General features: G+C 44.1%; 1 protein-coding gene across 6 annotated transcripts in view; it reads right to left on the bottom strand.

The window, feature by feature from the left end:
• Window positions 1–21,618, bottom strand: part of LOC111864329 — a 92,901-nt gene that overhangs the window by 39,175 nt on the left and 32,108 nt on the right. For all 6 annotated transcript variants that reach the window (XM_023851508.2, XM_033751393.1, XM_033751394.1 and 3 more), the window contains exon 2: window positions 19,927–20,092. The gene's annotated coding sequence lies outside the window, so the exon portion shown is untranslated. The remainder of the gene's footprint in view (window positions 1–19,926; window positions 20,093–21,618) is intronic.

The following is a 21,618-nucleotide window of genomic DNA, read 5'->3' as shown; positions in this document are numbered from 1 at the left end:
GAAAAAAAAAAATATATATATATATATCTTGCAAGAACACGAGGAAACGAACATGTTCAGTAGAGTGACACACCGAAAGTAGCAATGTAACGGTTGTCAGTTTTGCTTCGTAATCATGACGTATCGGATTATAATCTCTGGCCGATGACATGGTAAAATGAAAATAGTTCCACTTCGTATCTGGAAGATTCCTGGCTCGATTCTCGGTTCAGATGCTGGATATCCCGTCAGAACATTCATGTTTTCTTCAGTCTGTGCAAAATCTGGTATAGACATGGGAAATGAGAGCGGGCGGATCGAGTCATCCGACCTGAACGCGCCTCTTACACCATCCGAATTGTGCGGGAGGCCTCTCAGTTGAGAACGAAGGCCGAGGTCGAACGCAAACTCGACAGAAACTTCCCAGTGGTTGTCACAACTATAGAAGTTTCTGTTAAGTTCTGACGCGGGCCCAGCTCAGCACAATTGAGTGCCGCATATGGTAACAAGTGGTTAGTGAGTCAGTGTTTAGTTAGTCAGTGCATTACCTCTCCATGAATCAGCGAGTTAGTGAGTCAGTTCTCAGTGCAGCTGAACAGGGAAGACAAACGGCGGTGATGCTGATTTTTTCAGTGTTAAGGCTGGGACCACACGAGCGCACAAAATGCGTCCGTTGTAGAAATAAACAAGAGAGGCGAATGCTACGCTTTCTTCTGGCTCCATTGCAGACAAAAAAAAATAATGCACCGCATTCTGCACCTGTGTGGTGTCCTCATCAACGTCCGTCATAAAGTACGTTCGTTACAACGGACGCATTTAATGCGCTCGTGTAGCCCCAGCCTAAGTTCAATTAGTCAGTCAGTGAGTAGCCAGTCAGTTCTCAGCGCAGAGCAGATGAGCGGCAACAAGTGCAATGTAGCTCAGTCGATGTAGGAAGAGCGAGCACAGTATTGTAATCCGTACTGTTACTGTGAAATAAAGAGTGCACAAAGAACTGGTCTCACAAACCAAAGAAGGTATGCACTGTGGGACAGTAAACAGCTCCAAATGCCAATAATCGTCAGCATACGTTAGAAAACGCTACAACATCCAGCTACATAACTCACACCCCATCATTCATAATCGTCATATACTCGTACAGTTAAAAACGTGTTTTAACGAAGAATAATTATTTTCCCATTCTCGAATCATCTTCAGCATCTGCGGAATTAAATTTACATCTTAATCTCGATCTTAAGTTCCCTACCATTAACGTAAGATTCCTCCTGGATATAGTCGGCCTCGCCATAGCTCAAACGGTTAGTGTTGGCTTCCCACCGCGGCGGCCCGGGTTCGATCCCGGGTCTGTCAAGTGGGATTTGTGGTGGACAAAGTGGCGCTAGGGCGGTACTTCGTTTTCCCCTGTCAATCTTCATTCCACCAATTGCTGCACAATCACCCTCACCTATCATCTGGGGCTGGTACAATAGACCAGAAGTGGCCGCAGTACAAGGGACTTGATATACTAGTATCGAAGTTAAGGAACACAACGGATTAAATAACGACTCAGACCGTGCTGTTCCACGGCCTGTCGGAAAGCAGACGACATATAAGTATCTGAGTAATACAGAGTTGCCAAATGTATTCTTCTCTTAATTTCATATTCCATCTCAGTTTATGTACTCCCTACAACATACAAAGGGATGCCTTCCCTATGTAGAGTCATGCCAGCCAATCTGTCCGTCTGTGACATAGTTTAAAAGTCGCTGGGCACATATTCTTCAAATTCGATACGGTACAATTAATGCGCAATTACATAATTATTTTTATTGCTAGTGGGGTGGGGCTAAATCCCTTGTACTGCGGCCACTTCTGGTCTATTGTACCAGCCCCAGATGATAGGTGAGGGTGATTGTGGAACAATTAGTGGAATGAAGATTGGAAGGGGAAACTGAAGTACTCGGAGAAAACCTGCCCCAGCTCCAAACTGTCCACCACAAATCCCACTTGACCAGACCCGGGATCGAACCCGGGCCGCCACGGTAAGAAGCCAGCGGCTAACCTCTTGAGCTATGGCGCGGCCATGCCTTCCCTATGTAGAGTCATGTCAGCCAATCTGTCCGTCTGTGACATAGTTTAAATTCGCTGGGCACATATTCTTCAAATTCGATACGGAACAATTAATGCGCAATTACATAATTATTTTTATTGCTAGTGGGGTGGGGCTAAATCCCTTGTACTGCGGCCACTTCTGGTCTATTGTACCAGCCCCAGATGATAGGTGAGGGTGATTGTGGAGCAATTAGTGGAATGAAGATTGGAAGGGGAAACTGAAGTACTCGGAGAAAACCTGCCCCAGCTCCACACTGTCCACCACAAATCCCACTTGACCAGACCCGGGATCGACCCCGGGCCGCCACGGTAAGAAGCCAGCGGCTAACCTCTTGAGCTATGGCGCGGCCATGCCTTCCCTATGTAGAGTCATGTCAGCCAATCTGTCCGTCTGTAACATAGTTTAAATTCGCTGGGCACATATTCTTCAAATTCGATACGGTACAATTAATGCGCAATTACATAATTATTTTTATTGCTAGTGGGGTGGGGCTAAATCCCTTGTACTGCGGCCACTTCTGGTCTATTGTACCAGCCCCAGATGATAGGTGAGGGTGATTGTGGAGCAATTAGTGGAATGAAGATTGGAAGGGGAAACTGAAGTACTCGGAGAAAACCTGCCCCAGCTCCACACTGTCCACCACAAATCCCACTTGACCAGACCCGGGATCGAACCCGGGCCGCCACGGTAAGAAGCCAGCGGCTAACCTCTTGAGCTATGGCGCGGCCATGCCTTCCCTATGTAGAGTCATGTCAGCCAATCTGTCCGTCTGTGACATAGTTTAAAAGCGCTGGGCACATATTATTCAAATTCGATATGGAACAATTATTGCGCAATTATATAATTAAGTACAGGATAACTTTACCTTCTACACGGTGCCCCAACAGCAGTCCTATGGCTGTGGTACTTTCGCTGCACCAGTCGGGTTGTTTTGAGGTCGTAAACTGTACTTTCAATTCCACGGCGGAAAAGACTAGAAAACATGATGTTACATTTTCTTTTTGTAGCCACGACTGACGGGCAAGTAAGATTATGAGTTATATCTCCTAAGATATAATGCCGTGTAGTCCGTTGAAAGTCAACCGACGTTTCGAAGGAACATGTCATCTGCTTTACGCTTGTTTCATGCTTGGCTTATTCTTCGACCCTGAAGATGGAGGCGAGAAGTTCATCCGAAACATTGGTTGACTTTCAACTACATGGCGTTATATCACAGAAAACATAACTCTCGATAACCACCGCTGTGAGAAACCCAAATCCTACATATAAGATTTATAAAATGAAGTACGAGTTTTAAAGACGTAAAGATATCATGATCTTTCGTGAACTACCAACATTAATTTATTTCCTCTTTAGTAGTGAATAACCACATCTGATGATAAATTATTAAGGGAAGAAAATGTGAAGAGTGTTGCTAAAACTGGAATCATTGAAGTAAAGCTTCTAATGACGGCACACCGCACGAGGAACACACCCAATACATGACGCGTATAGTGACATCTATGGAACATGTTGAAATTATAGCCCGAAATGTTTGTTTACAGCATATCGCTGTGCAATAACTTACACACTCTAGTTAATACGTCAACGGGCCCTGTTACTGCTTACATTATGGTAATTAATGATGGACGTATACAACTAAACTAATACACGCAGAAAGAGAACTGCGAACGGAGTAACACTTCACATGAGATGGGTGATACCACATGCGTTTGTTTAGAAACTTTAAATTAAGCCAGACGAATAATGTAAATTTTCGATTGTTAAAATATATAACCCTTTATGTGAAGCACTCTTCCGTGTAGTTTGCATTAACAATTACAAGGAAAGGTAACACAATCGTCTATGGTGTTAACCAATGTCTGCAGCACGAATGTCTTCATAACACACCCACAATGAATGTACATATTACAATGTTTCGTCTCTTTTTTTGGTGAGCTTCATGTTTAGAATGGTTAAAGTAAATGCGAAGGACTCCACCTGTCCAGAATCGAATGTTGCACCTTGCAGTCGAAAGTCCCTCCAGGGGCTAGCTATGAACTAGAAGGCCGGGTTTCAATTCTCAGCAGGTTCAGAAATTCTTCTTTTCACTCCATTTGGATCAGCCTCATATCCCGACCCTGCCGCAAGCTCGTTTCGCAGGGATAAAGTGTAAAGAGCGTGAAGCTGACTATTCATCACCATCTAATTCTCCGGTATTAGAGTTCCTTGAGATTTTCCGCTATGCTCACATTAAACCTTCTTGGCGTTTAGGGGGAAACATTTATTTTTTAAAACAATATTTAATTAAGATAACAAACATGTGTCATGCCTAAAGCATATTTTCTGTGGCATTCCTGATGGTTCACATACAAACACGTGTTTAAATTACACATCTGAATCTTACGTAATTGAATGTCACATAGTGCAAGTCCTGGAAAATTTCTTAAGTATGCTACTAAACTTGAAGTCGTACCCAATGTAAACTCCGCCATGACAAGGCTGTGTCCAGTGAAGAAGTCATCTTGCCACTGAAACAGTATACTGCTCGGGGCGCATTTAGAAACACTGTTTTATGATTCCCGATATACATTTCTCTGATTATGGATTTAATTATCAATGTATGTTAATATAATATTACTTAGGTACATTTTCTCGAAACCGGTGAGCTTATATAAATATTGTCGAATACGTAACACGTGTATTATATGAATATCCACAAGTTCCATTGAATAACAGTTTCTCTCCCTCTGATAAACACATAGCAACCTATGGCCAAGAATATATGTAGGTCCTTAAAATTAATAAAGGTTAACGATATTTGCTCACGGTGATATTCGTATCTTAAACATACGGAAAGCCACGAATCATCAGAATCTGACAAAAAGCTCAAAGAGTATCATTTGAACATTTAGATAGGTCTACCAAAACCTTATTTCGTTGAAACTGATCCTGTAGTCTGTGTTGTTGCTTGCGGAAGAACAATGTGATAAGACGCACGCGTGTTTCCTCTTGTATTGGAAACAATTAAATTGCATATTCGAGTGGTTGTCTTCAGAATTTGACCCACCACCTCCACCTCGACAACAATCACCATCACCATGGCTATCACCATCATTTCATCATAAGCAGCAACACCAGCACCACAAAAAGCAAAAACTTTAGTAAGGCACTTTTCTGACACCAGTCCTGCACAATAGATCATTGTGGTCGCGGTGCAAGGGCCAAGAAGGCCCACCCCTTATACATTCATACATTCATGCAGTTCTTTGTCTCTCTTTTGTTATTGCTAGTGGGGTGGGACTAAGTCCCTTGTACTGCGGCCACTTCTGGCCTATTGTACCAGCCCCAGATAGATGATAGGTGAGGGTAATTGTGGAGCAATTGGTGGAATGAAGACTGGCAGGGGAAACCGAAGTACTCGGAGAAAAACTGCCCCAGCGCAACTTTGTCTACCACAAATCCCACTTGACCAGACCCGGGATCGAACACGGGCCGCCGCGGTGGGAAGCCAGCGACTAACCGCTTGAGCTATGGCGCGGCCTTTTGTCTCTCTTAGTTGCCTTCGTTTCTCCTTCTATGGCCAGATTTACAGGCGACCATGCCCGGTGTTTACGCAACATAAACTCACCTATCTCCTGCTGCTTGGGAACAGTTTAATGCAAATAGAAATCACTGTGCATCACCCTTCTCTCAAGGTTAAGTCCATATAAATATGAAATTATTGGGGATCATCAGCGTGGGTTTCGACGTTAACACATCAACTACAGATCAGATTTTTTGCATTCGCCAGATACTAGAGAAAAAATAGGAGTACAATGAAACGGTATATCAGTATTCGTAGACTTCAAGAAAACCTGTGATTCAGTTAGGAGAGAAGTATTGTACAATATTCTGATAGAGTTTGGGTTACCCATGAAACTAATTAAGCTGATTGAAATGTGTTTGAATGAAACGTAAAGTCCGTATAGGTAAATATTTGTCTGGTAATTTTCCTACCCTTCTTCTTCTTCCTTCCTTGGCACTACAGCCCCAGTGGGCCTAGGCCTATCTCTATGAACTTAATTTTCCTACTCAGAATGGACTAAAACAAGGAGATGAATTATCGCAACTGCTTTTCAACTTTCCTTTAGAATGTGCCATTAGGAAGGTCCAGGAAAACCAGGTAGGACTAAAATTAATTGGGACACATCAGCTGATGTTGTGATTTTACTGGGTGATACTATAAGTACCACAAAAGAAAAACACACAAACTTTAATAGATGCAAGTAAGGAGCTTGGTCTAGAAGTGAACACAGAGAAAACTGCGTATATGTTGCTGTCTCGTCACCAGAATGCAGGGGAAAATCATGACATAAAGATAGGTAACAGATGTTTTGAAAATGTGGCACAGTTCAGATATTTGGGAACGACGATAACAATTGAAAACCTGATTCGGGAGGAAATTAAGAGGAGACTGAATTCGGGTAATGCTTTCTACCAGTCAGTCCAGAACCTCTTGTCTTCTCGCCTGCTGTCCAAAAACATAAAAATTAGAATATACAAAAGTATAATTTTGCCTGTGGTTCTGTATGGGTGTGAAACTTGATCTCTGGCATTAGGGGAGGAACGTAGACTGAGGGTGTTTGAGAACAGGATGTTGAGAATATTTGGAAGGAAGAGAAATGAAGTGACAGGAGATTGGAGAAAACTGCATAACGAGGAGCTTCATAACTTGTACTCTTCTCCAAGTATAATTAGAATTACCATGTCAACGGAGTATGAGATGGGAAAGATATGTAGCACGAATGAGGGGGAGCTGGAATGCATATAGAATATCGGTTGGAAAGTCAAAAGGAAAGAGACCACTAGGAAGACAAAGGTGTAGGTGGGTGGATAACATTAAAATGGATCTTAGACAGATATGATGAAGTGTTATGGACTGGATTTATCTGGCTCAGAATAGGAACCAGTGGAGGGCTATTGTGAAAGCGATAATGAACTTTCGGGTTCCATAAAATGCTGTGAAGTTCTTGTGTGGCCGCACAATTGGCGGCTTCTCAAGAAGGGCTCAGCTCCATGAAGTCAGAATTACTGGGCAGTGTGTAATCTCACACCCGTTTCTTGTCAGAACATCCTCACGGGTCATAAATGAGGCTACGTCAGAAGCACGACTAAGTAGGAAATTCCTACACTTTTTTGTCCGAAAACGCAAAGGGAAGAGGCCACGTGGGAACTTTGCTATAGGGGAAACATAACATCCAGGAAACTGTTGTGCCACAGCTGAGGCGGTTAGTCGCCGACTTCCCACCGCGACGGGTTCCAGCCCCTGTCAGGTCATGTGGGATTTATGGTAGACAGTGGCATTGGATCAGGTTTTCTCCGAGTACTTCTGTTTCCCCTGCCAATCTTCATTCCCTCAACTGCTCCAAAATCACCATCAACAAACATCTGGGGCCAATAGGGGCCTACTACCAAGAGGACGCAGTGTCATCTCGCTAATAAAACAAAAACAAAAATTACTCCGTGATTTTAATCCGCAAGCGAACTATACCGACCGAGCGACCGCCACTTGTCGGAGAAGTTTAGTACTAACATTTTAATTAACATTCAGGGGAAAAACTGTACGGGCACTAGGGGACCAGATGGTTATGCCACTACTACATGTCCTACATCGTATAATCAGCGGCTAACAATGGTCTACCGAATAACAATCGATTTTGTTTCCAAGGAAACGTAACCAAGGTCAATATACGTCTCTTCGCACCCATCTTTTTTACTGACTTCCACTTCAAAATATGAGTTCGGTGGTCCAAATAATTCTTATGATTCTCTCTGTGTGAATGGAAGTTTTTCCGGTCGTAATATTGTTTCCGGAGTTAAGAAGTTGTTTTCTGTGCCGAAGAGCACAATGAACGTTCAATAAAGATTTATTTGATTTTCAATATGCCAACCAACCCCGGGTTATTAAATCTCCAACTGAGAGCTGCTTGGTTAGCCAGCAATCCATAAACAAAGCTCAGCACCTTGGCTTGCTCTGAAATCTGCGCCTTCGCCCTGGTCAGGGCCGCGCTCCGTTACATAACACCTCACTTGAGCATTACTGTCTAGCCATGATGCAGGACTATTCAAGTTTTGTGGAAGATCTGGGTCTCGCCTCTTACTGAACTGCTTGCAGCCGACTGGCAAGTGATTAAGTCATTCTTTTCGAATATTGGGCGTTTCGAGGAAGCAACCTGAATTTCTGTACTGTCTGAGTTAGAAGTGGTGCTTTCACTGTGTTTATTAGTTACTGGCATGTGTCCTGTAATTGAACTCTGGAATATCAACGACTTTTGCACCCGCAGTTTAGTTAGTTCGCATTATGGCCCTGGGGTTGACTCAGCCAATAACAGAAATAACTATCAGGAATCTCCCTGGGGGGTAAAGGACGGCCGGCGCGTAAGGCTGACAACTTCACCGCCATCTGTGTGCTGATTGTCTAGAGAATATGTGGAAGCCTCGACGTCTCACAGCCCTATGGGCCTCCACTGCCTGTTAAGAGGGTTAGTTTCACATTTTACCTTTACGATATCCTCCATTCCCTAATTCCACCAGTTTTTGGTGTCTGGTGTAATCCTACTTGGTTGACCGGGGCGGTGGGGGTGGGTGTGGGCGGGAGGAAGGCGCGAAAACACCAACTGGTAAACTGCAGAGGGAGCCTATACTGCTTGGCCACGTCAGTGCCCCTATTTAAGCTAATCAATAGCTTGCCCCTCTTTATCCCTTCGCCCTAAAGAACGCAACAGGCCAATTTTCTCATGTTTATATCCTGCATCACATTTATGTTTCAAGTAAAATATACTTTCATAATCTCCCTAGCATCTAAAAGTTTGTGACGATGTTACATCAGTACAAATATTATGTTAGTGGACATTGTTCATCCTCCTGTCTTTATCTAAGAACACCGTCCTGCTTATTTATAAACATAAAGTTCCGGAGACTCGATTCTGTCTACTGTAACTCTGGTTAGTGGGAAGATGTTGCGAGAAACGACCCGCAAAATGTACGTAACTCACGTAGTGACCTTTTTCTGGCAGAACGCAAGCAAATCTTGTTATATAGAAGTGAAATGTGGCCCACTGACTGAAAATCTGAGGGGAAAAAATAAGGCGGATTGAATTCCATTTTTCAAGATATCTTCAAACAACAAGCGAAAATAAGAATGAGGAAAGAATAAAAAAAAACTGCAATAAGAAACCAACAAAACAGAGCATTGATATGTCATGGCTACATTCAATGAAAGGAGAAAAAATTATATACAAATTTGTTCAACTGCTAGCCAGTAGGAAGATTCAGAACAAGCGGGAGACCGACATAAGATGAAAGACACATTAAGTGAGAACAGACCGTTATGGACACGGAAGACGACAGACCTATGATAAAGAGGATGAGGAGAAGAGGAAGAATCGAAAGCAACATGACCTATGATAAAGAGGAGGAGAAGGAGGAGAAGAAGAAGAATCGAAGGCAACATGACCTATGATAAAGAGGAGGAGGAGAAGACGAAGACGAAGAAGGAGAAAGAGAAGAAGACTCGAAAGCAACATGACCTATGATAAAGAGGAGAAGAAGAAGGAGAAGAAGAAGAAGACGAAGAAGAAGTCTCGAAAGCAACATGACCTATGATAAAGAGGAGGAGGAGAAGACGAAGACGAAGAAGGAGAAAGAGAAGAAGACTCGAAAGCAACATGACCTATGATAAAGAGGAGAAGAAGAAGAAGACGAAGAAGAAGAAGACTCGAAAGCAACATGACCTATGATAAAGAGGAGGATGAGAAGATGAAGGAGAAGAAAAAGAATGGACAGCAACATGACCTATGATAAAGAGAAGGAGGAGGAGAAGACGAAGAAGGAGAAAGAGAAGAAGAAGACTCGAAAGCAACATGACCTATGATAAAGAGGAGAAGCAGAAGACTCAAAAGCAACATGACCTATGATAAAGAGGAGGAGGAGGAGAAGACGAAGGAGAAGACGAAGACTTGAAAGCAACATGACCTCGCAAAATGTACATTTAGGTTTCGGTTTGATGGCGATGAATGGGCGTTACGAACGCTGTATCGAATATCGGAACTGAGCTAAGGGGAGTGGGGCTTGGCTGTTGAAGCCATACTGCTCTGCTAAATATCCTTGTGTGAATGCGAAAATCTGCTTGAAGGTTGTTCTGCGTGACACACTGCGTTCATATCAATATTACGGCAACAACCGTGCGAAGGTTTCAGGTTTTATGTCCAACAAGTGTAACGTAATCCAAATCTGCGACAGAGTGCACAATACTGAACCTGTAATTGTATTATCATTAATTCGTACTGAATATATACAGTAGAACTTGGTTATAACGTCATCAAAGGGACCTAAAAATAGTGTCGTTATAAACGAATGTCGTTGTAACCGAAATGGGCACTTCCACAGTAGCCTGATGTTAGTCACGTAAAAATCTACCAAAAACCGAGTTTAAATTTTGCATTTTTTAGTGAAATACGTAGTTAAGTACAGACTAACGTAACATTAACGTGGAATTGCCCAAATGTGTAATATCAAAGACATATTACAGCGCTTTTCACTGACAATACACACAATATTTCACGAATCACTTTAACTTTCTCTTCAATGCTTAAAACTTTCCTTTTCATTGCCATGTTTTCGCTACTGCACTTCTCTGGGTTTAGGCAGGAACACTATAGGGTAAGTAGACAATGTGAGGTCCTGTTAGACGAGATTCTAGGAAAGGAATGCAGTTAACAACCTGCCGCGTCCTCTTGCACTATTCACGCAGTCCCACCCCACACCCTTGTTTTCGCATAAAACCCACGCTCCTCTTGCAGCCCGCGGTCGTATTCTTCCAGGACAGTCACGTCAGCAAGTAGAGAAAGTGAGGGTGGGCAGACATATCGAACTTTCCCACGATATCAGAGAAATTCAGGAATGAAAATGACGTTACATACGAGGTTGATGCATTTGTGCATGTCGTACTAAGCAATGTATAAAAACAGTTGCTTTATGAGGAATTAGTTCGTACCATTGAATATTTGACGCAATAGACAAGGTGTCGCAGAAACCGATGTTGCTATAACCAAGTTTTACTGTATATATATTGATAAATTCAACTTCACAGATTACTGATTGAATCACCACTCAGTCCGTCCTCTCAAGCAAATTAAAACATTTAGGTCAAATAGGGCCGTTACTATGCCACCGTGTGGCAGGCTAATATATAGATGCGTTTCTAGGCAACGGTTCAGTAAACACGTTCCCACAGCAACGAATCTTCGCGCAACAACAGAGGTACTGCTGGGAACGGGATGTTTCTACGTGGTCCGTGCCGGGAAGTTTTCTTGCAGACAATTGAGGCGACCAAATGAGAGAAACCAGTGTGGAGGCGGGGTCGAATATCTCGACCGTGACCCTGCGAGTTGCAGGAGGCGACGAAAAGGGAAGTCTTAATTTGATAAAGTAAAATATGATCGCGGGTCCAAAGGGACTCGGACCCGAGAAAGACTGCATTGGCCAAGGCCAGCAGCATATACAAAAGACAGACCCGTCCCCTCCTCAGACAGGGCGCCCCACAAAAACAAGACCGTAACTGTCAAACAGTAATCAGAATCTGGTAATGAGCCCCAGATCGGGTTCGACACTAAGGCTTACTGACTGACCGGCAGTCGCTCGCAATGTGACTTTGACTAAGTTAGTTCTGTATGGGAGTCTGTGAAGAGAGGGCTTGAGCGCTAAGGCAGAAGTATAGTCATTGTTTGAGCCGTTACTAGGAAACGTCTAGTAACAGACTGAGTACACTACAACACGGTGTCCTCTAGTGAACTGTAAAGTGTGGCAATAACGACAGTGTTATAGTTATTTGTACTTAACGACCTGTAAATGATCAATAAATCTGTTCACCAATCCAAACCCCGTCTATAATCACCCTTACACCTGACACTATTACACTGTGCTGTTGCATTATATAGTCAGTGAGGGCTGTACCTCCGAAAGTTTATTATTAAAATGTGACCCCCTGTTAGCAGTTAGAATAACACTAACACTAATTCTAACTCTAAACATGTACTCTGGTGGCCAGTGTCTGTGGACTGTTTACTAGTCTACACACTGGCCACCAGAACACACATAATCAAAATACCATCCACGAAGCACACGTCGCCACAAAAGAAACACAATATTTTGTGACGTATCGAGCCACTGCTAGGCAACGGCTCAATAGACACGTTCCAGCGAGGATATTCCTCATAAATGGTCCGTTGCTGGGTAATGCGTACAACAATATGCGACAATAAAGGACATCCATTGCTGGGTACGACACAAATAAACACGCAGCTATAACAATAGGCGACACGAAAGGTGTTTTGTAAGTGGTCCGCGCCGAGAATGTTTGCTAGGCAACTGCGTAGTAACACGCCTCTACAACAACAGAGGGTCTGTGTTTCCTATGCCGCGTGGTCCGTTCCGAGCGAGTATAAGAGAGTTGAATTCCGAAGCTAGCAGCTGGAAAAGGGAAATCTCAAATCTGAAACAGTCCCAAGGGACTCAGACCCGAGAATTACTGCGCTGGCAAGGACCAGCAGCATATACAAATTAAAGACCCGTCATCTCGTCAGAGAGGGCGTCCCGCATAAACAAGATCGTAACTGCCAAACAGTAATAAATATCTGGTCATCAGCCCCAGATGAGGCTCGACACAGAGACTTACTGACTGATCGTCAGTCGCAATGTGACTTTGACTTGAAACTAGCAGCTGTAGGAGTACAGAAGAATATAAGGAGTACAAGAGAGAGTATGAGAATGAGAATTGAGTTCAGTTGTCGGTAGGAGGTAGCCACGGGAAGTTAGTAGTTGAAGAAGAATTAGAAGCCGGCCTGTGAAGACTTAGTGTGTGATTTAGACAGTGAGATTGTTTTAATTCCGTTACCAGGATATGACTAGTGAAAACTGGGAATCCTAGTGCGCGTGTAACGATGAACTTAAATTGTGAAAATCAGCGACAGCACCGTACTGCTTGCAAGTAAGAACTGAATTGTATAAGGGGTTAATAAATCCCATCATCCAAACCAGAACCCGTTACTACTGGTCACGGAACCCCGGATACACAACAAATAATTTTATGTTATTTTAAATTATTTTAACAGGAACCAATTTTGTTTCTAAAATAACAAGCTCTGTGACGTACGACGCTCAACTGCTATATAATATTACAACAGTGTATAACAGTTCTCGCAAGTCAAACACTCAATCGTATAGACTGGAATAATGGAATAAAAGTAAGCGTCATAAATTCTTCCCAGAACTTCTAGATTAAAATTTTATTTACTTTTATGAAACAAGCAACTCTCCTTCCCTCGGAATGAAATGCTTGATACGGCATGAAAAATTATTGGTTTGCCCAGGGGATGAAGATGTCCAACCCTTGAGAACATAAGCACTCAATTTTTTTATTGATAGTGGGGTGGGACTAAGTTCCTTGTACTGCGGCCACTTCTGGCCTATTGTACCAGCCCCAGATGATAGGTGAGGGTGATTGTGGAGCAATTGGTGGAATGAAGATTCGCAGGGGAAACCAGAGTACTCGGAGAAAACCTGCCCCAGCGCCACTTTGCCCACCACAAATCCCACTTGACCAGACCCGGGATCGAACTCGGGCCGCAGCGGTGGGAAACCAGTGACTAACCGCTTGAGCCATGGCGCGGATAAGCACTCAATTAATCAGGACGTTCGGGAAGGCATTCGACCCCGCATTCCAGAACCACGTGGCTGTCAGCCAACACTCGACAACCACGTCAGAACAAGACGTGGCCAATCGATATCCCGGTGTGACGACCGCAGCACCTCAAACGGCACTATAAATTATAAATCATCTTGGGAGCGGGGCAGGCGGCGAACATAATTACGTGTATCGGTCTATTCATAGTTGCTTCACAACCTCCTCCAAGCTGACCACAAATTACACATATTCTTTTTTCAGAAGAGAATTCAGGCTCCGAACTCGCTATCATGGGCAAAAAGCATACGAAGCAATATGTGATAAGTTTATGTTCCCGGATACAGTAGAAGTTCACAGACGTTTCGTAGTAACACACCGCCTTCATCTTCAGGATCGAAGAATAAGGATGCTCTACTTGCTGCATGCTTCTTGTTGGTTTCTTGCTTGACTCATTCTTCAACCCTGAGGATAGAAGTAGTACGTTCCTCGGAAATGTGTGTCAGCTTTCACCGGACTACGCGGCGTTACGTCACCGTTTTGAGGACTTCAAATCCAACGAACCCTATGTCCGAAACAGAATGCATAATTTGGGGGGGGGGTCAAAGGGATGAATTACTTGACAAATTTTTAGATGCTACATAATAAGAAAGTCAGTTCTTTATACAGGTACTGTTAGTCTAGTGATACGTTGTGATGGGCTGGACATGTAGCTCTGAAGAGAAATACTTCTTGCAAAGTGTCCATTTGGATCAGAGAGGAATCAGAAGATAACATTAAATCGGGTTTAGAGACACAAGTTAAGGGAGGGGTAGGTGAAATTGGCTCAGGGTTGTGATCCAAATGCTGTATCTCGTGAAGACAGCATTAAAACTCCCGGTTCCTTAAAGCACTACAGCACTTCTTGATAAAATTAAGAACTTCAAGGTTACCGAAGAAAAATTATCTACGGCCTGTCTGAACCTAAGAGAAGTTTATCCTTCCTACTCTCGCATATGTAGGCTCATTGCAAAACGTGACACCTTGCCAGCTCATCACATCGGCATCCCTTGCACCAGTGTCCTGCATCCCTGGTTAAGGATCCCTGGCGTGTGCTTAAATAAGTGTGCTGCGCCCCTGGTTAAGGATCCCTGACGTGTGCTTACATAAGTGTCCTGCGCCCCTGGTTAAGGATCCCTGACGTGTGCTTAAATAAGTGTCCTGCATCCCTGGTTAAGGATCTCTGACGTGTGCTTAAATAAACGAAGAAATGAAGGTTCATCACCGTCATAACAAATCCGCCATTGGACGCTATCTTAAGTCACATAAGTGCAGTTCCCATTGGTATACAGGAACGTCAGACAAGATCTCCGAAATCCCGGTCTTTCAAAAAGGGGACGGATACGGAAATCAGTAAACTTTTGAACATCCTGTGGCGATGGAGATTGCTTTGTAAGAAACAAACGCGGGCACAGCACTATCAGAAAGGAAGGAGAGATAACACATTCAGGAAATGATGCATCTTCCTACAGCAGAAGCTAAAAGAGGATGTGCGACACATACAAACGTCAGTTTCTATAAATTTCATTTCTCGAGTAATAAGGAGCAGCATTCTCTTCCCATCGCCGTCACATGGAGTCCGGCTCCGGGGTTCACAAAGTCCCCCACCCCACGTGGGCTAGGGGATGTTTCCCCGTGTTAAAGCAATCAGTGAGCAAAGTGTAGTGACAGCTTCATGCTCACGTGGTGACACCACACGTGTTAACCGGTTAGAACACGGGAGACCAGATAGCCTAACACATTTTAACTGTTTTACTCTGGTTCTTCTTGTACAGTAAGTTCATCATCAAAAGCACAACAACGCGTTTTTCTTTCAAATCACTGCATACGTATCATTAAAAACGATTTCAAGCCCTACTTCGGAGCCTCGGTTGGTATGGCGACATGCTACGGGCTGGACAACTCATCGCCAGCAGGGGAAGGAAATTAGTGCTCTTTTCCACAGAGTCCAGACGGGTTCTGGGGCCCATCCAGCCTCCTATCCAATCGGCACCGCGGGTTATTTCCCAGCGGGAAAGCGGTCGGGGCCCATCAGTTGCCGCGCGGTCTAAGGCATGAACTGTCTTCGCTCGTTCGGACGCTGGGACCTTGAGTTCGAATCCCTCTCAAGACATGGATGTCTGTGTGCGTTTATTCTGTGGTTGAGTTGTCCTCTGTTTAGGCAGAGGCCTTGCGACAGGCTGATCACTCGGCCAAGGAGTCCTACCGTCTGTGTAAAATGATTACGGAACTGAATGGGCTGGAGGAGACATTGAAAAAAAGTGGTCGGGGAGGGAAGATGATCCCTTGCCTTAATCTAGTGTCGAGGTCAAGAATGGTGAAGCTATACTTGGTGTGGTGCTTCATTAATAAGCACAGGGACAACTGCACCTTTTCAACCGAACCTTACAGTACAGCAGAAGACGAGTGCCGTACAGTAATCCACAAACATTTCACCTATATTCTCTAATGATATGACGCCCAGGCACATGTACCATTTTTCCCGTTTATCCTTAACACCCTAATGCGGCAGAAGTATAGCCGTCCAGGTGTAACAGGTCAACCTCCACGCATTCCAGCCCTCGGATCTGCCAGTGTAGATGAGTGGCAAGCTTCGCGTCCCGATTACTGTGCTCCTGGGGAAACATCCTCTGTACCCAGTGAGAGGGTTCGTGAGATCAGCTCTGGTTTGGGCATAACGCTTTTTTCCTTGGCACTACAGCCCCAGTGGGCCTAGGCCTACCTCCATGAACTCCGTTCACTTCGGTTTTTCTAGATCTTACACATACGGTAGGACTCCTTGGGTGGGTGATCAGCTCGTCGCAAGGCCTCTACCTGTACACAAACACAGAGAAACGCACACAAACATCCATGCCCTGAGTGGGATTCGAACCCACGATCCCGGCTTCCGAGCGATCGAAGACAGTGCATGCCTTAGACCGCTCGGCTACCGTGACCGGCGGGCATAACGCTTTTTCTCTTGGCACTACAGCCCCAGTGGGCCTAGGCCTACCTCCATGAACTCCGTTCACTTCGGTTTTTCTAGATCTTACACATACGGTAGGACTCCTTGGGTGGGTGATCAGCTCGTCGCAAGGCCTCTACCTGTACACAAACACAGAGAAACGCACACAAACATCCATGCCCTGAGTGGGATTCGAACCCACGATCCCGGCTTCCGAGCGATCGAAGACAGTGCATGCCTTAGACCGCTCGGCTACGTTGACCGGCGGGCATAACGCTTACCTGCTGGAAATCGAAACGATCCGTCCAGACTGTAGTCAGATACTTTACCTACCGAGCTACCCAAGCCCAAACCTAAACGTCCATACCTTCAGTTTGTAATATATTGCCCAACAATACATACTGCTTGTATCCGTAAGACCTACATGACGCAGAAACTGCCTGTCATTGCAATATGCAGCCCAACAGCTGATCTATGTATGCTACACGCTAAAAATACCTTCTCTCACTGTCGAATGCTAATCACGGGTGACAATACATAATTGCTCTGACGACATACGAAAAGCTGGAGGATGAAAGCAGGAAATGTGATGACTCATTGTTTGCAAAACTCGTATTTCTCTCTAACGAACAGAAAAACAAACAAACCAATCAGAGCAAGGCTCTTAGTGAACTGATACAGTTATTCTGTTGGTCAAGAGATTCCGTGCTTTGAAGGATCCTGAAGGTTCATCTCCATGTTGACAAAATCCCGCCACAGGATCACATTCTGCAGCAGAGGCATCAAAGCCACGCCATACTTCCCCATAATTCAAACCATGAGACAACCATGGCAATTCTACCATCATTCTTTCTTTTGGAGCTACAGCCCCAGTTTGTGCCCTAGCCTACCTCCATGAAACTCTTTGTTTCACTTTGGTTTACTACATCTTAGATATTCGGTAGGCCTCCTTGGGCGGGTGATCAGCTGGTCACAAGGCCTCTACCTGTACATAAACACAGAAAAACGCACACACACGAACTAAACATCCATGCCCTGAGTGGGATTCAAACCCACGATCGCGACTTCCAAGCGAGCGAAGACAGTGCATACCATAGACCGCTCGGCTACCGTGACTGTCATTCTACCATCTTAGTACACAACAAATGTCTTAAGTTAATGGTAAATACTAATTCGCAGCTGTGGATCTATGTATTGTCCATTTTTAGGGAATTGATTCTGCTCTCGTCTTCAAGTTATTTTTTTTCCTTGGCACTACAGCCCCAGTGGGCCTAGGCCTACCTCCATGAACTTCTCCATTCACTTCGGTTTTTCTAGATCTTAGACATATGGTAGGACTGTAACGTTCCCACCTCATGACTCAAGGTACGCGGGTTCAAACCCGGCGGAGGTCGTGGAATTTTTAAGGGCGAAAAAATTCAGGGAACAAGTCCTCCGGGAGGGACTTTAAGCCGTGGGTCCCGTGTACCTGTACACAAACACAGAAAAACGCACACACACAAACTAAACATCCATGCCCTGAGTGGGATTCGAACCCACGATCCCGGCTTCCGAGCGAGCGAAGACAGTGCACGCCTTAGACCGCTCGGCTACCGTGACCGGCCTTCAAGTTATTACTGCCACACATTTTATTTTACATATCAGTAGCAGGAGGCAGAATCATATCGCGAATCCCGTGAATATTAATTCTGTACGCTAATTATAGCAGTGGGGGTGACGAAATCTGCGATGGGACTCAATTTATCAGCCTCGGTGTTTATTACTTTCAGTGCTACGTACGGCGTATGACCCCTTGCATTTATGGATCTATACAACCGCGTTTCACGCGTGTCTGCTGTTGTACACGAAACCAGAACTTCATGTCGATTGTTATCTACACAGAATATATGAATGTCTGCTTTACACGAGTTTCGCAAGCTGGCCAACATTCTGATGTTCCGAGGCAGAAATTTGTTGTTTGTTTTTTTTCTTTCCACATTTCAGAACAAAGATAAAACGCTTTAGCCGTATTAAATAACTAGAGAAGAAATTTCCATAGTTCCTTTCGCCTAAAAATAGATTCACTGCGACATCAATCATCTACAGAAAAATCTGTTTTCGTCTCACTGATGAAAGAAACACTGGCATGAACTTACAAATTTGTAGTGGCCGACTCCATAAAAAAATGTGTATATCTGCTACGGTCATTTCTGAGTCAAAAATATTCTTCGCTGTCGTATTTAACAAATGATACTTGCCTTGAACACGTTAACAAATAACAACATATACAGTTACCTCTTTACGTTTAAAAAACACTGAAATGCGAACTTCCCATAATTTACACCACTAAGACGCTTCAGATACTGAACACGTTACATTTTTAGTGTGACTAGGCGGGGTTTGTTTTAGTGACTCGATTTATTGCACACGTCAACACACGACTCGTGACTACACTTTACAGTTCAATTACACACACAAATGTTCTTAGTTTGTTAGTCTCCACTACTCGTTGCCTGATAACGGCTTCAATGGCGGACGTTCCCCTTACTCTGTGTTCCGGAGCCATCCCCGTGCCTCATCTATCAGCTACTAACAGCAACAGCTCACAACGACTGAACTGCAATTCTCTGACTGATTCACTTGCCGACCAACTCTTCACTTCCCTGCACTGCACTAAGTCCCAGGCAGGCGATCATCCTACTCTTCTGACTCCAACTCAACTAACTGAATTCTAGACATGTTCTGCCTATAACACCTCGGCACGGACCACGTAGAAAACACAGCTCCTCATTATTGCAGTTCAATTGTTTCTTGTTAGGAATACGTTACCTAGCAGGGGCCGTTCTCTACGTAGTCATTACTTAGCAACGGGTCTACATGCTACAATACATTTCAGTTACGAAACCTGATCGGATACGCGGAGAAACAGATCTTGCCCAGTTTCATTCTTGTTACTCCTGGCCTTTCACGTTATCCATTAACACAGCCGGGATGACATCTGCGCATGTATGTACTTCATCTTACTGATGCATGCTCATCACTGAACCTTATATACTTCTTTCTGGGCAAAACTGGTATAAAATGAAAAGGCTGATACGTGAAGCAAGCACGCGTTGGGAGTAGCTCGCGGTGACGATGCATATACGTATAGCTGTGAGTTCTAAGTGCAGGATTGCGAAATAATTTACTTACCCGAAGATCGGACAACTCGGCGTCCTTCCTCCGCTCAAGTGCGACAGTGCTGGTTCAAGAAGTCACAACGCTCTCAGCACGAGGGACGATGATGTGTCGCTAGCTCAGTGTTGCACTGAGAACCGTATGTTTCAGCCATCTTTTACGCATTACACAACGTCCTTCCCTAAACAAAAACGAAAATAACATTTGTGAAATTTCCATCTCAGCAGTTTAAATGACATAGGCGTAAAATGGTTACAGGGTCAACCAGTATTCAGTTCCAATTTATTGAACTGCATTCACAGACCCTCGTCACAAAGGCAACACATTCAGCTGCAGAAATTTTAATGAGAAGGGAAGCTAATCATGAAAATTACGCAGGCCTACGCCTGAAAGGTCCAAAATGATGGGAGGAGGGGAGATAATCATGAACAGCACAGAGGTCTACGCTTGAAAGGTCCAAAATGATGGGAGGAGGGAAGATAATCATGAAAAAGTACGCAGGCCTACGCCTGAAAGGTCCAACACGATGGGAGAAGGGAAGATAATCATGAAAAAGTAGGCAGGCCTACACCTGAAAGATCCAACACGATGGGAGAAGGGAAGATAATCATGAAAAAGTACTAAGGCCTACGCTTGAAAGGTCCAAAATAATGGGTCAGAAATCGTTGGTCGAGACTCCAACAGTGGCCGGCGCCAAGTAACGCCAGTCTCCAATAGCAAATATTTCTCAATTTTCATGCGCCCAAAGCAGCAACACAGGCCTATACTAAGAACTCAAAGTGAACAATGTTTGTAGTTCAAGGTGTATACACAAACACGTATCTTCTGACATTCTCACTCCCTAATGACACCATCCACTGTGTCCAGCACAAAAACACTGCGGAACGCGGTCTCGGTTTCTTTAAAGTTAATAATCGGTTTTCGTCCGCGAAGTTTATGTAAAATTACAAAAAAAAAAACTCAATGAATACAGCCAGTAATCCGTCCGGGGTTCAAATTGGGCACGTCCAAGTATAAGTACAGAACGTAATCACTACAATGACCTACCCGGCGAATGGGCAATTTTTCGAACGGTCGTATATTTGAAGAAATAAGTTCTGATGTAAACTAATGGTCCGAACGGATTAATCCGAAACAAAACAGAATCACCGGACAACATTAGTCTAAATCTCACATGATATGCAGTAAGATAAATTATGGAACATGTGAACATTCCAACTGGAAAACAGACTGCCTAACACGGCCTGATAATGTACAGCTCCTTTTACACACTACGTACTGAATTTCAACATATTTACATACACGAAAACTACAAAGGTTGTGATTCTTTCCAATTTGACAAAAATAACGTCTGGTAGACAAATGTTAGGCCGGTCACGGTAGCCGAGCCGTCTAAGGCGTGTACTGCCTTCGCTGGCTCGGAAGCCGGGATCGTGGATTCGAATCCCACTCAGGACATGGATGTTTGTGTGCGTTTTTCTGTGCTTGTATACAGGTAGAGGCCTTGCGACGAGCTGATCACCCGCCCAAGGAGTCCTACTGAATGTGTAAGATCTAGAAAAATCGAAGTGAACGTAGAAGTTCATGGAGGTAGGCCTAAGCCCACTGGGGCTGTAGTGCCAAGGAAAAAAAAAAGACAAATGTTAGTAAGGGAGTAATTAAATCGACAGGAACGAATGTGAAAATGTGGTCCCTTGAAGATTTACA

The sequence above is a fragment of the Cryptotermes secundus genome, unplaced genomic scaffold, assembly GCF_002891405.2.
Source record: "Cryptotermes secundus unplaced genomic scaffold, Csec_1.0 scaffold216, whole genome shotgun sequence".
NCBI classification, from domain to species: Eukaryota; Metazoa; Arthropoda; class Insecta; order Blattodea; family Kalotermitidae; genus Cryptotermes; species Cryptotermes secundus.
The sequence above is the reverse complement of the archived record's forward strand: the minus strand, read 5'-3'. Positions and strand labels throughout refer to the sequence as shown.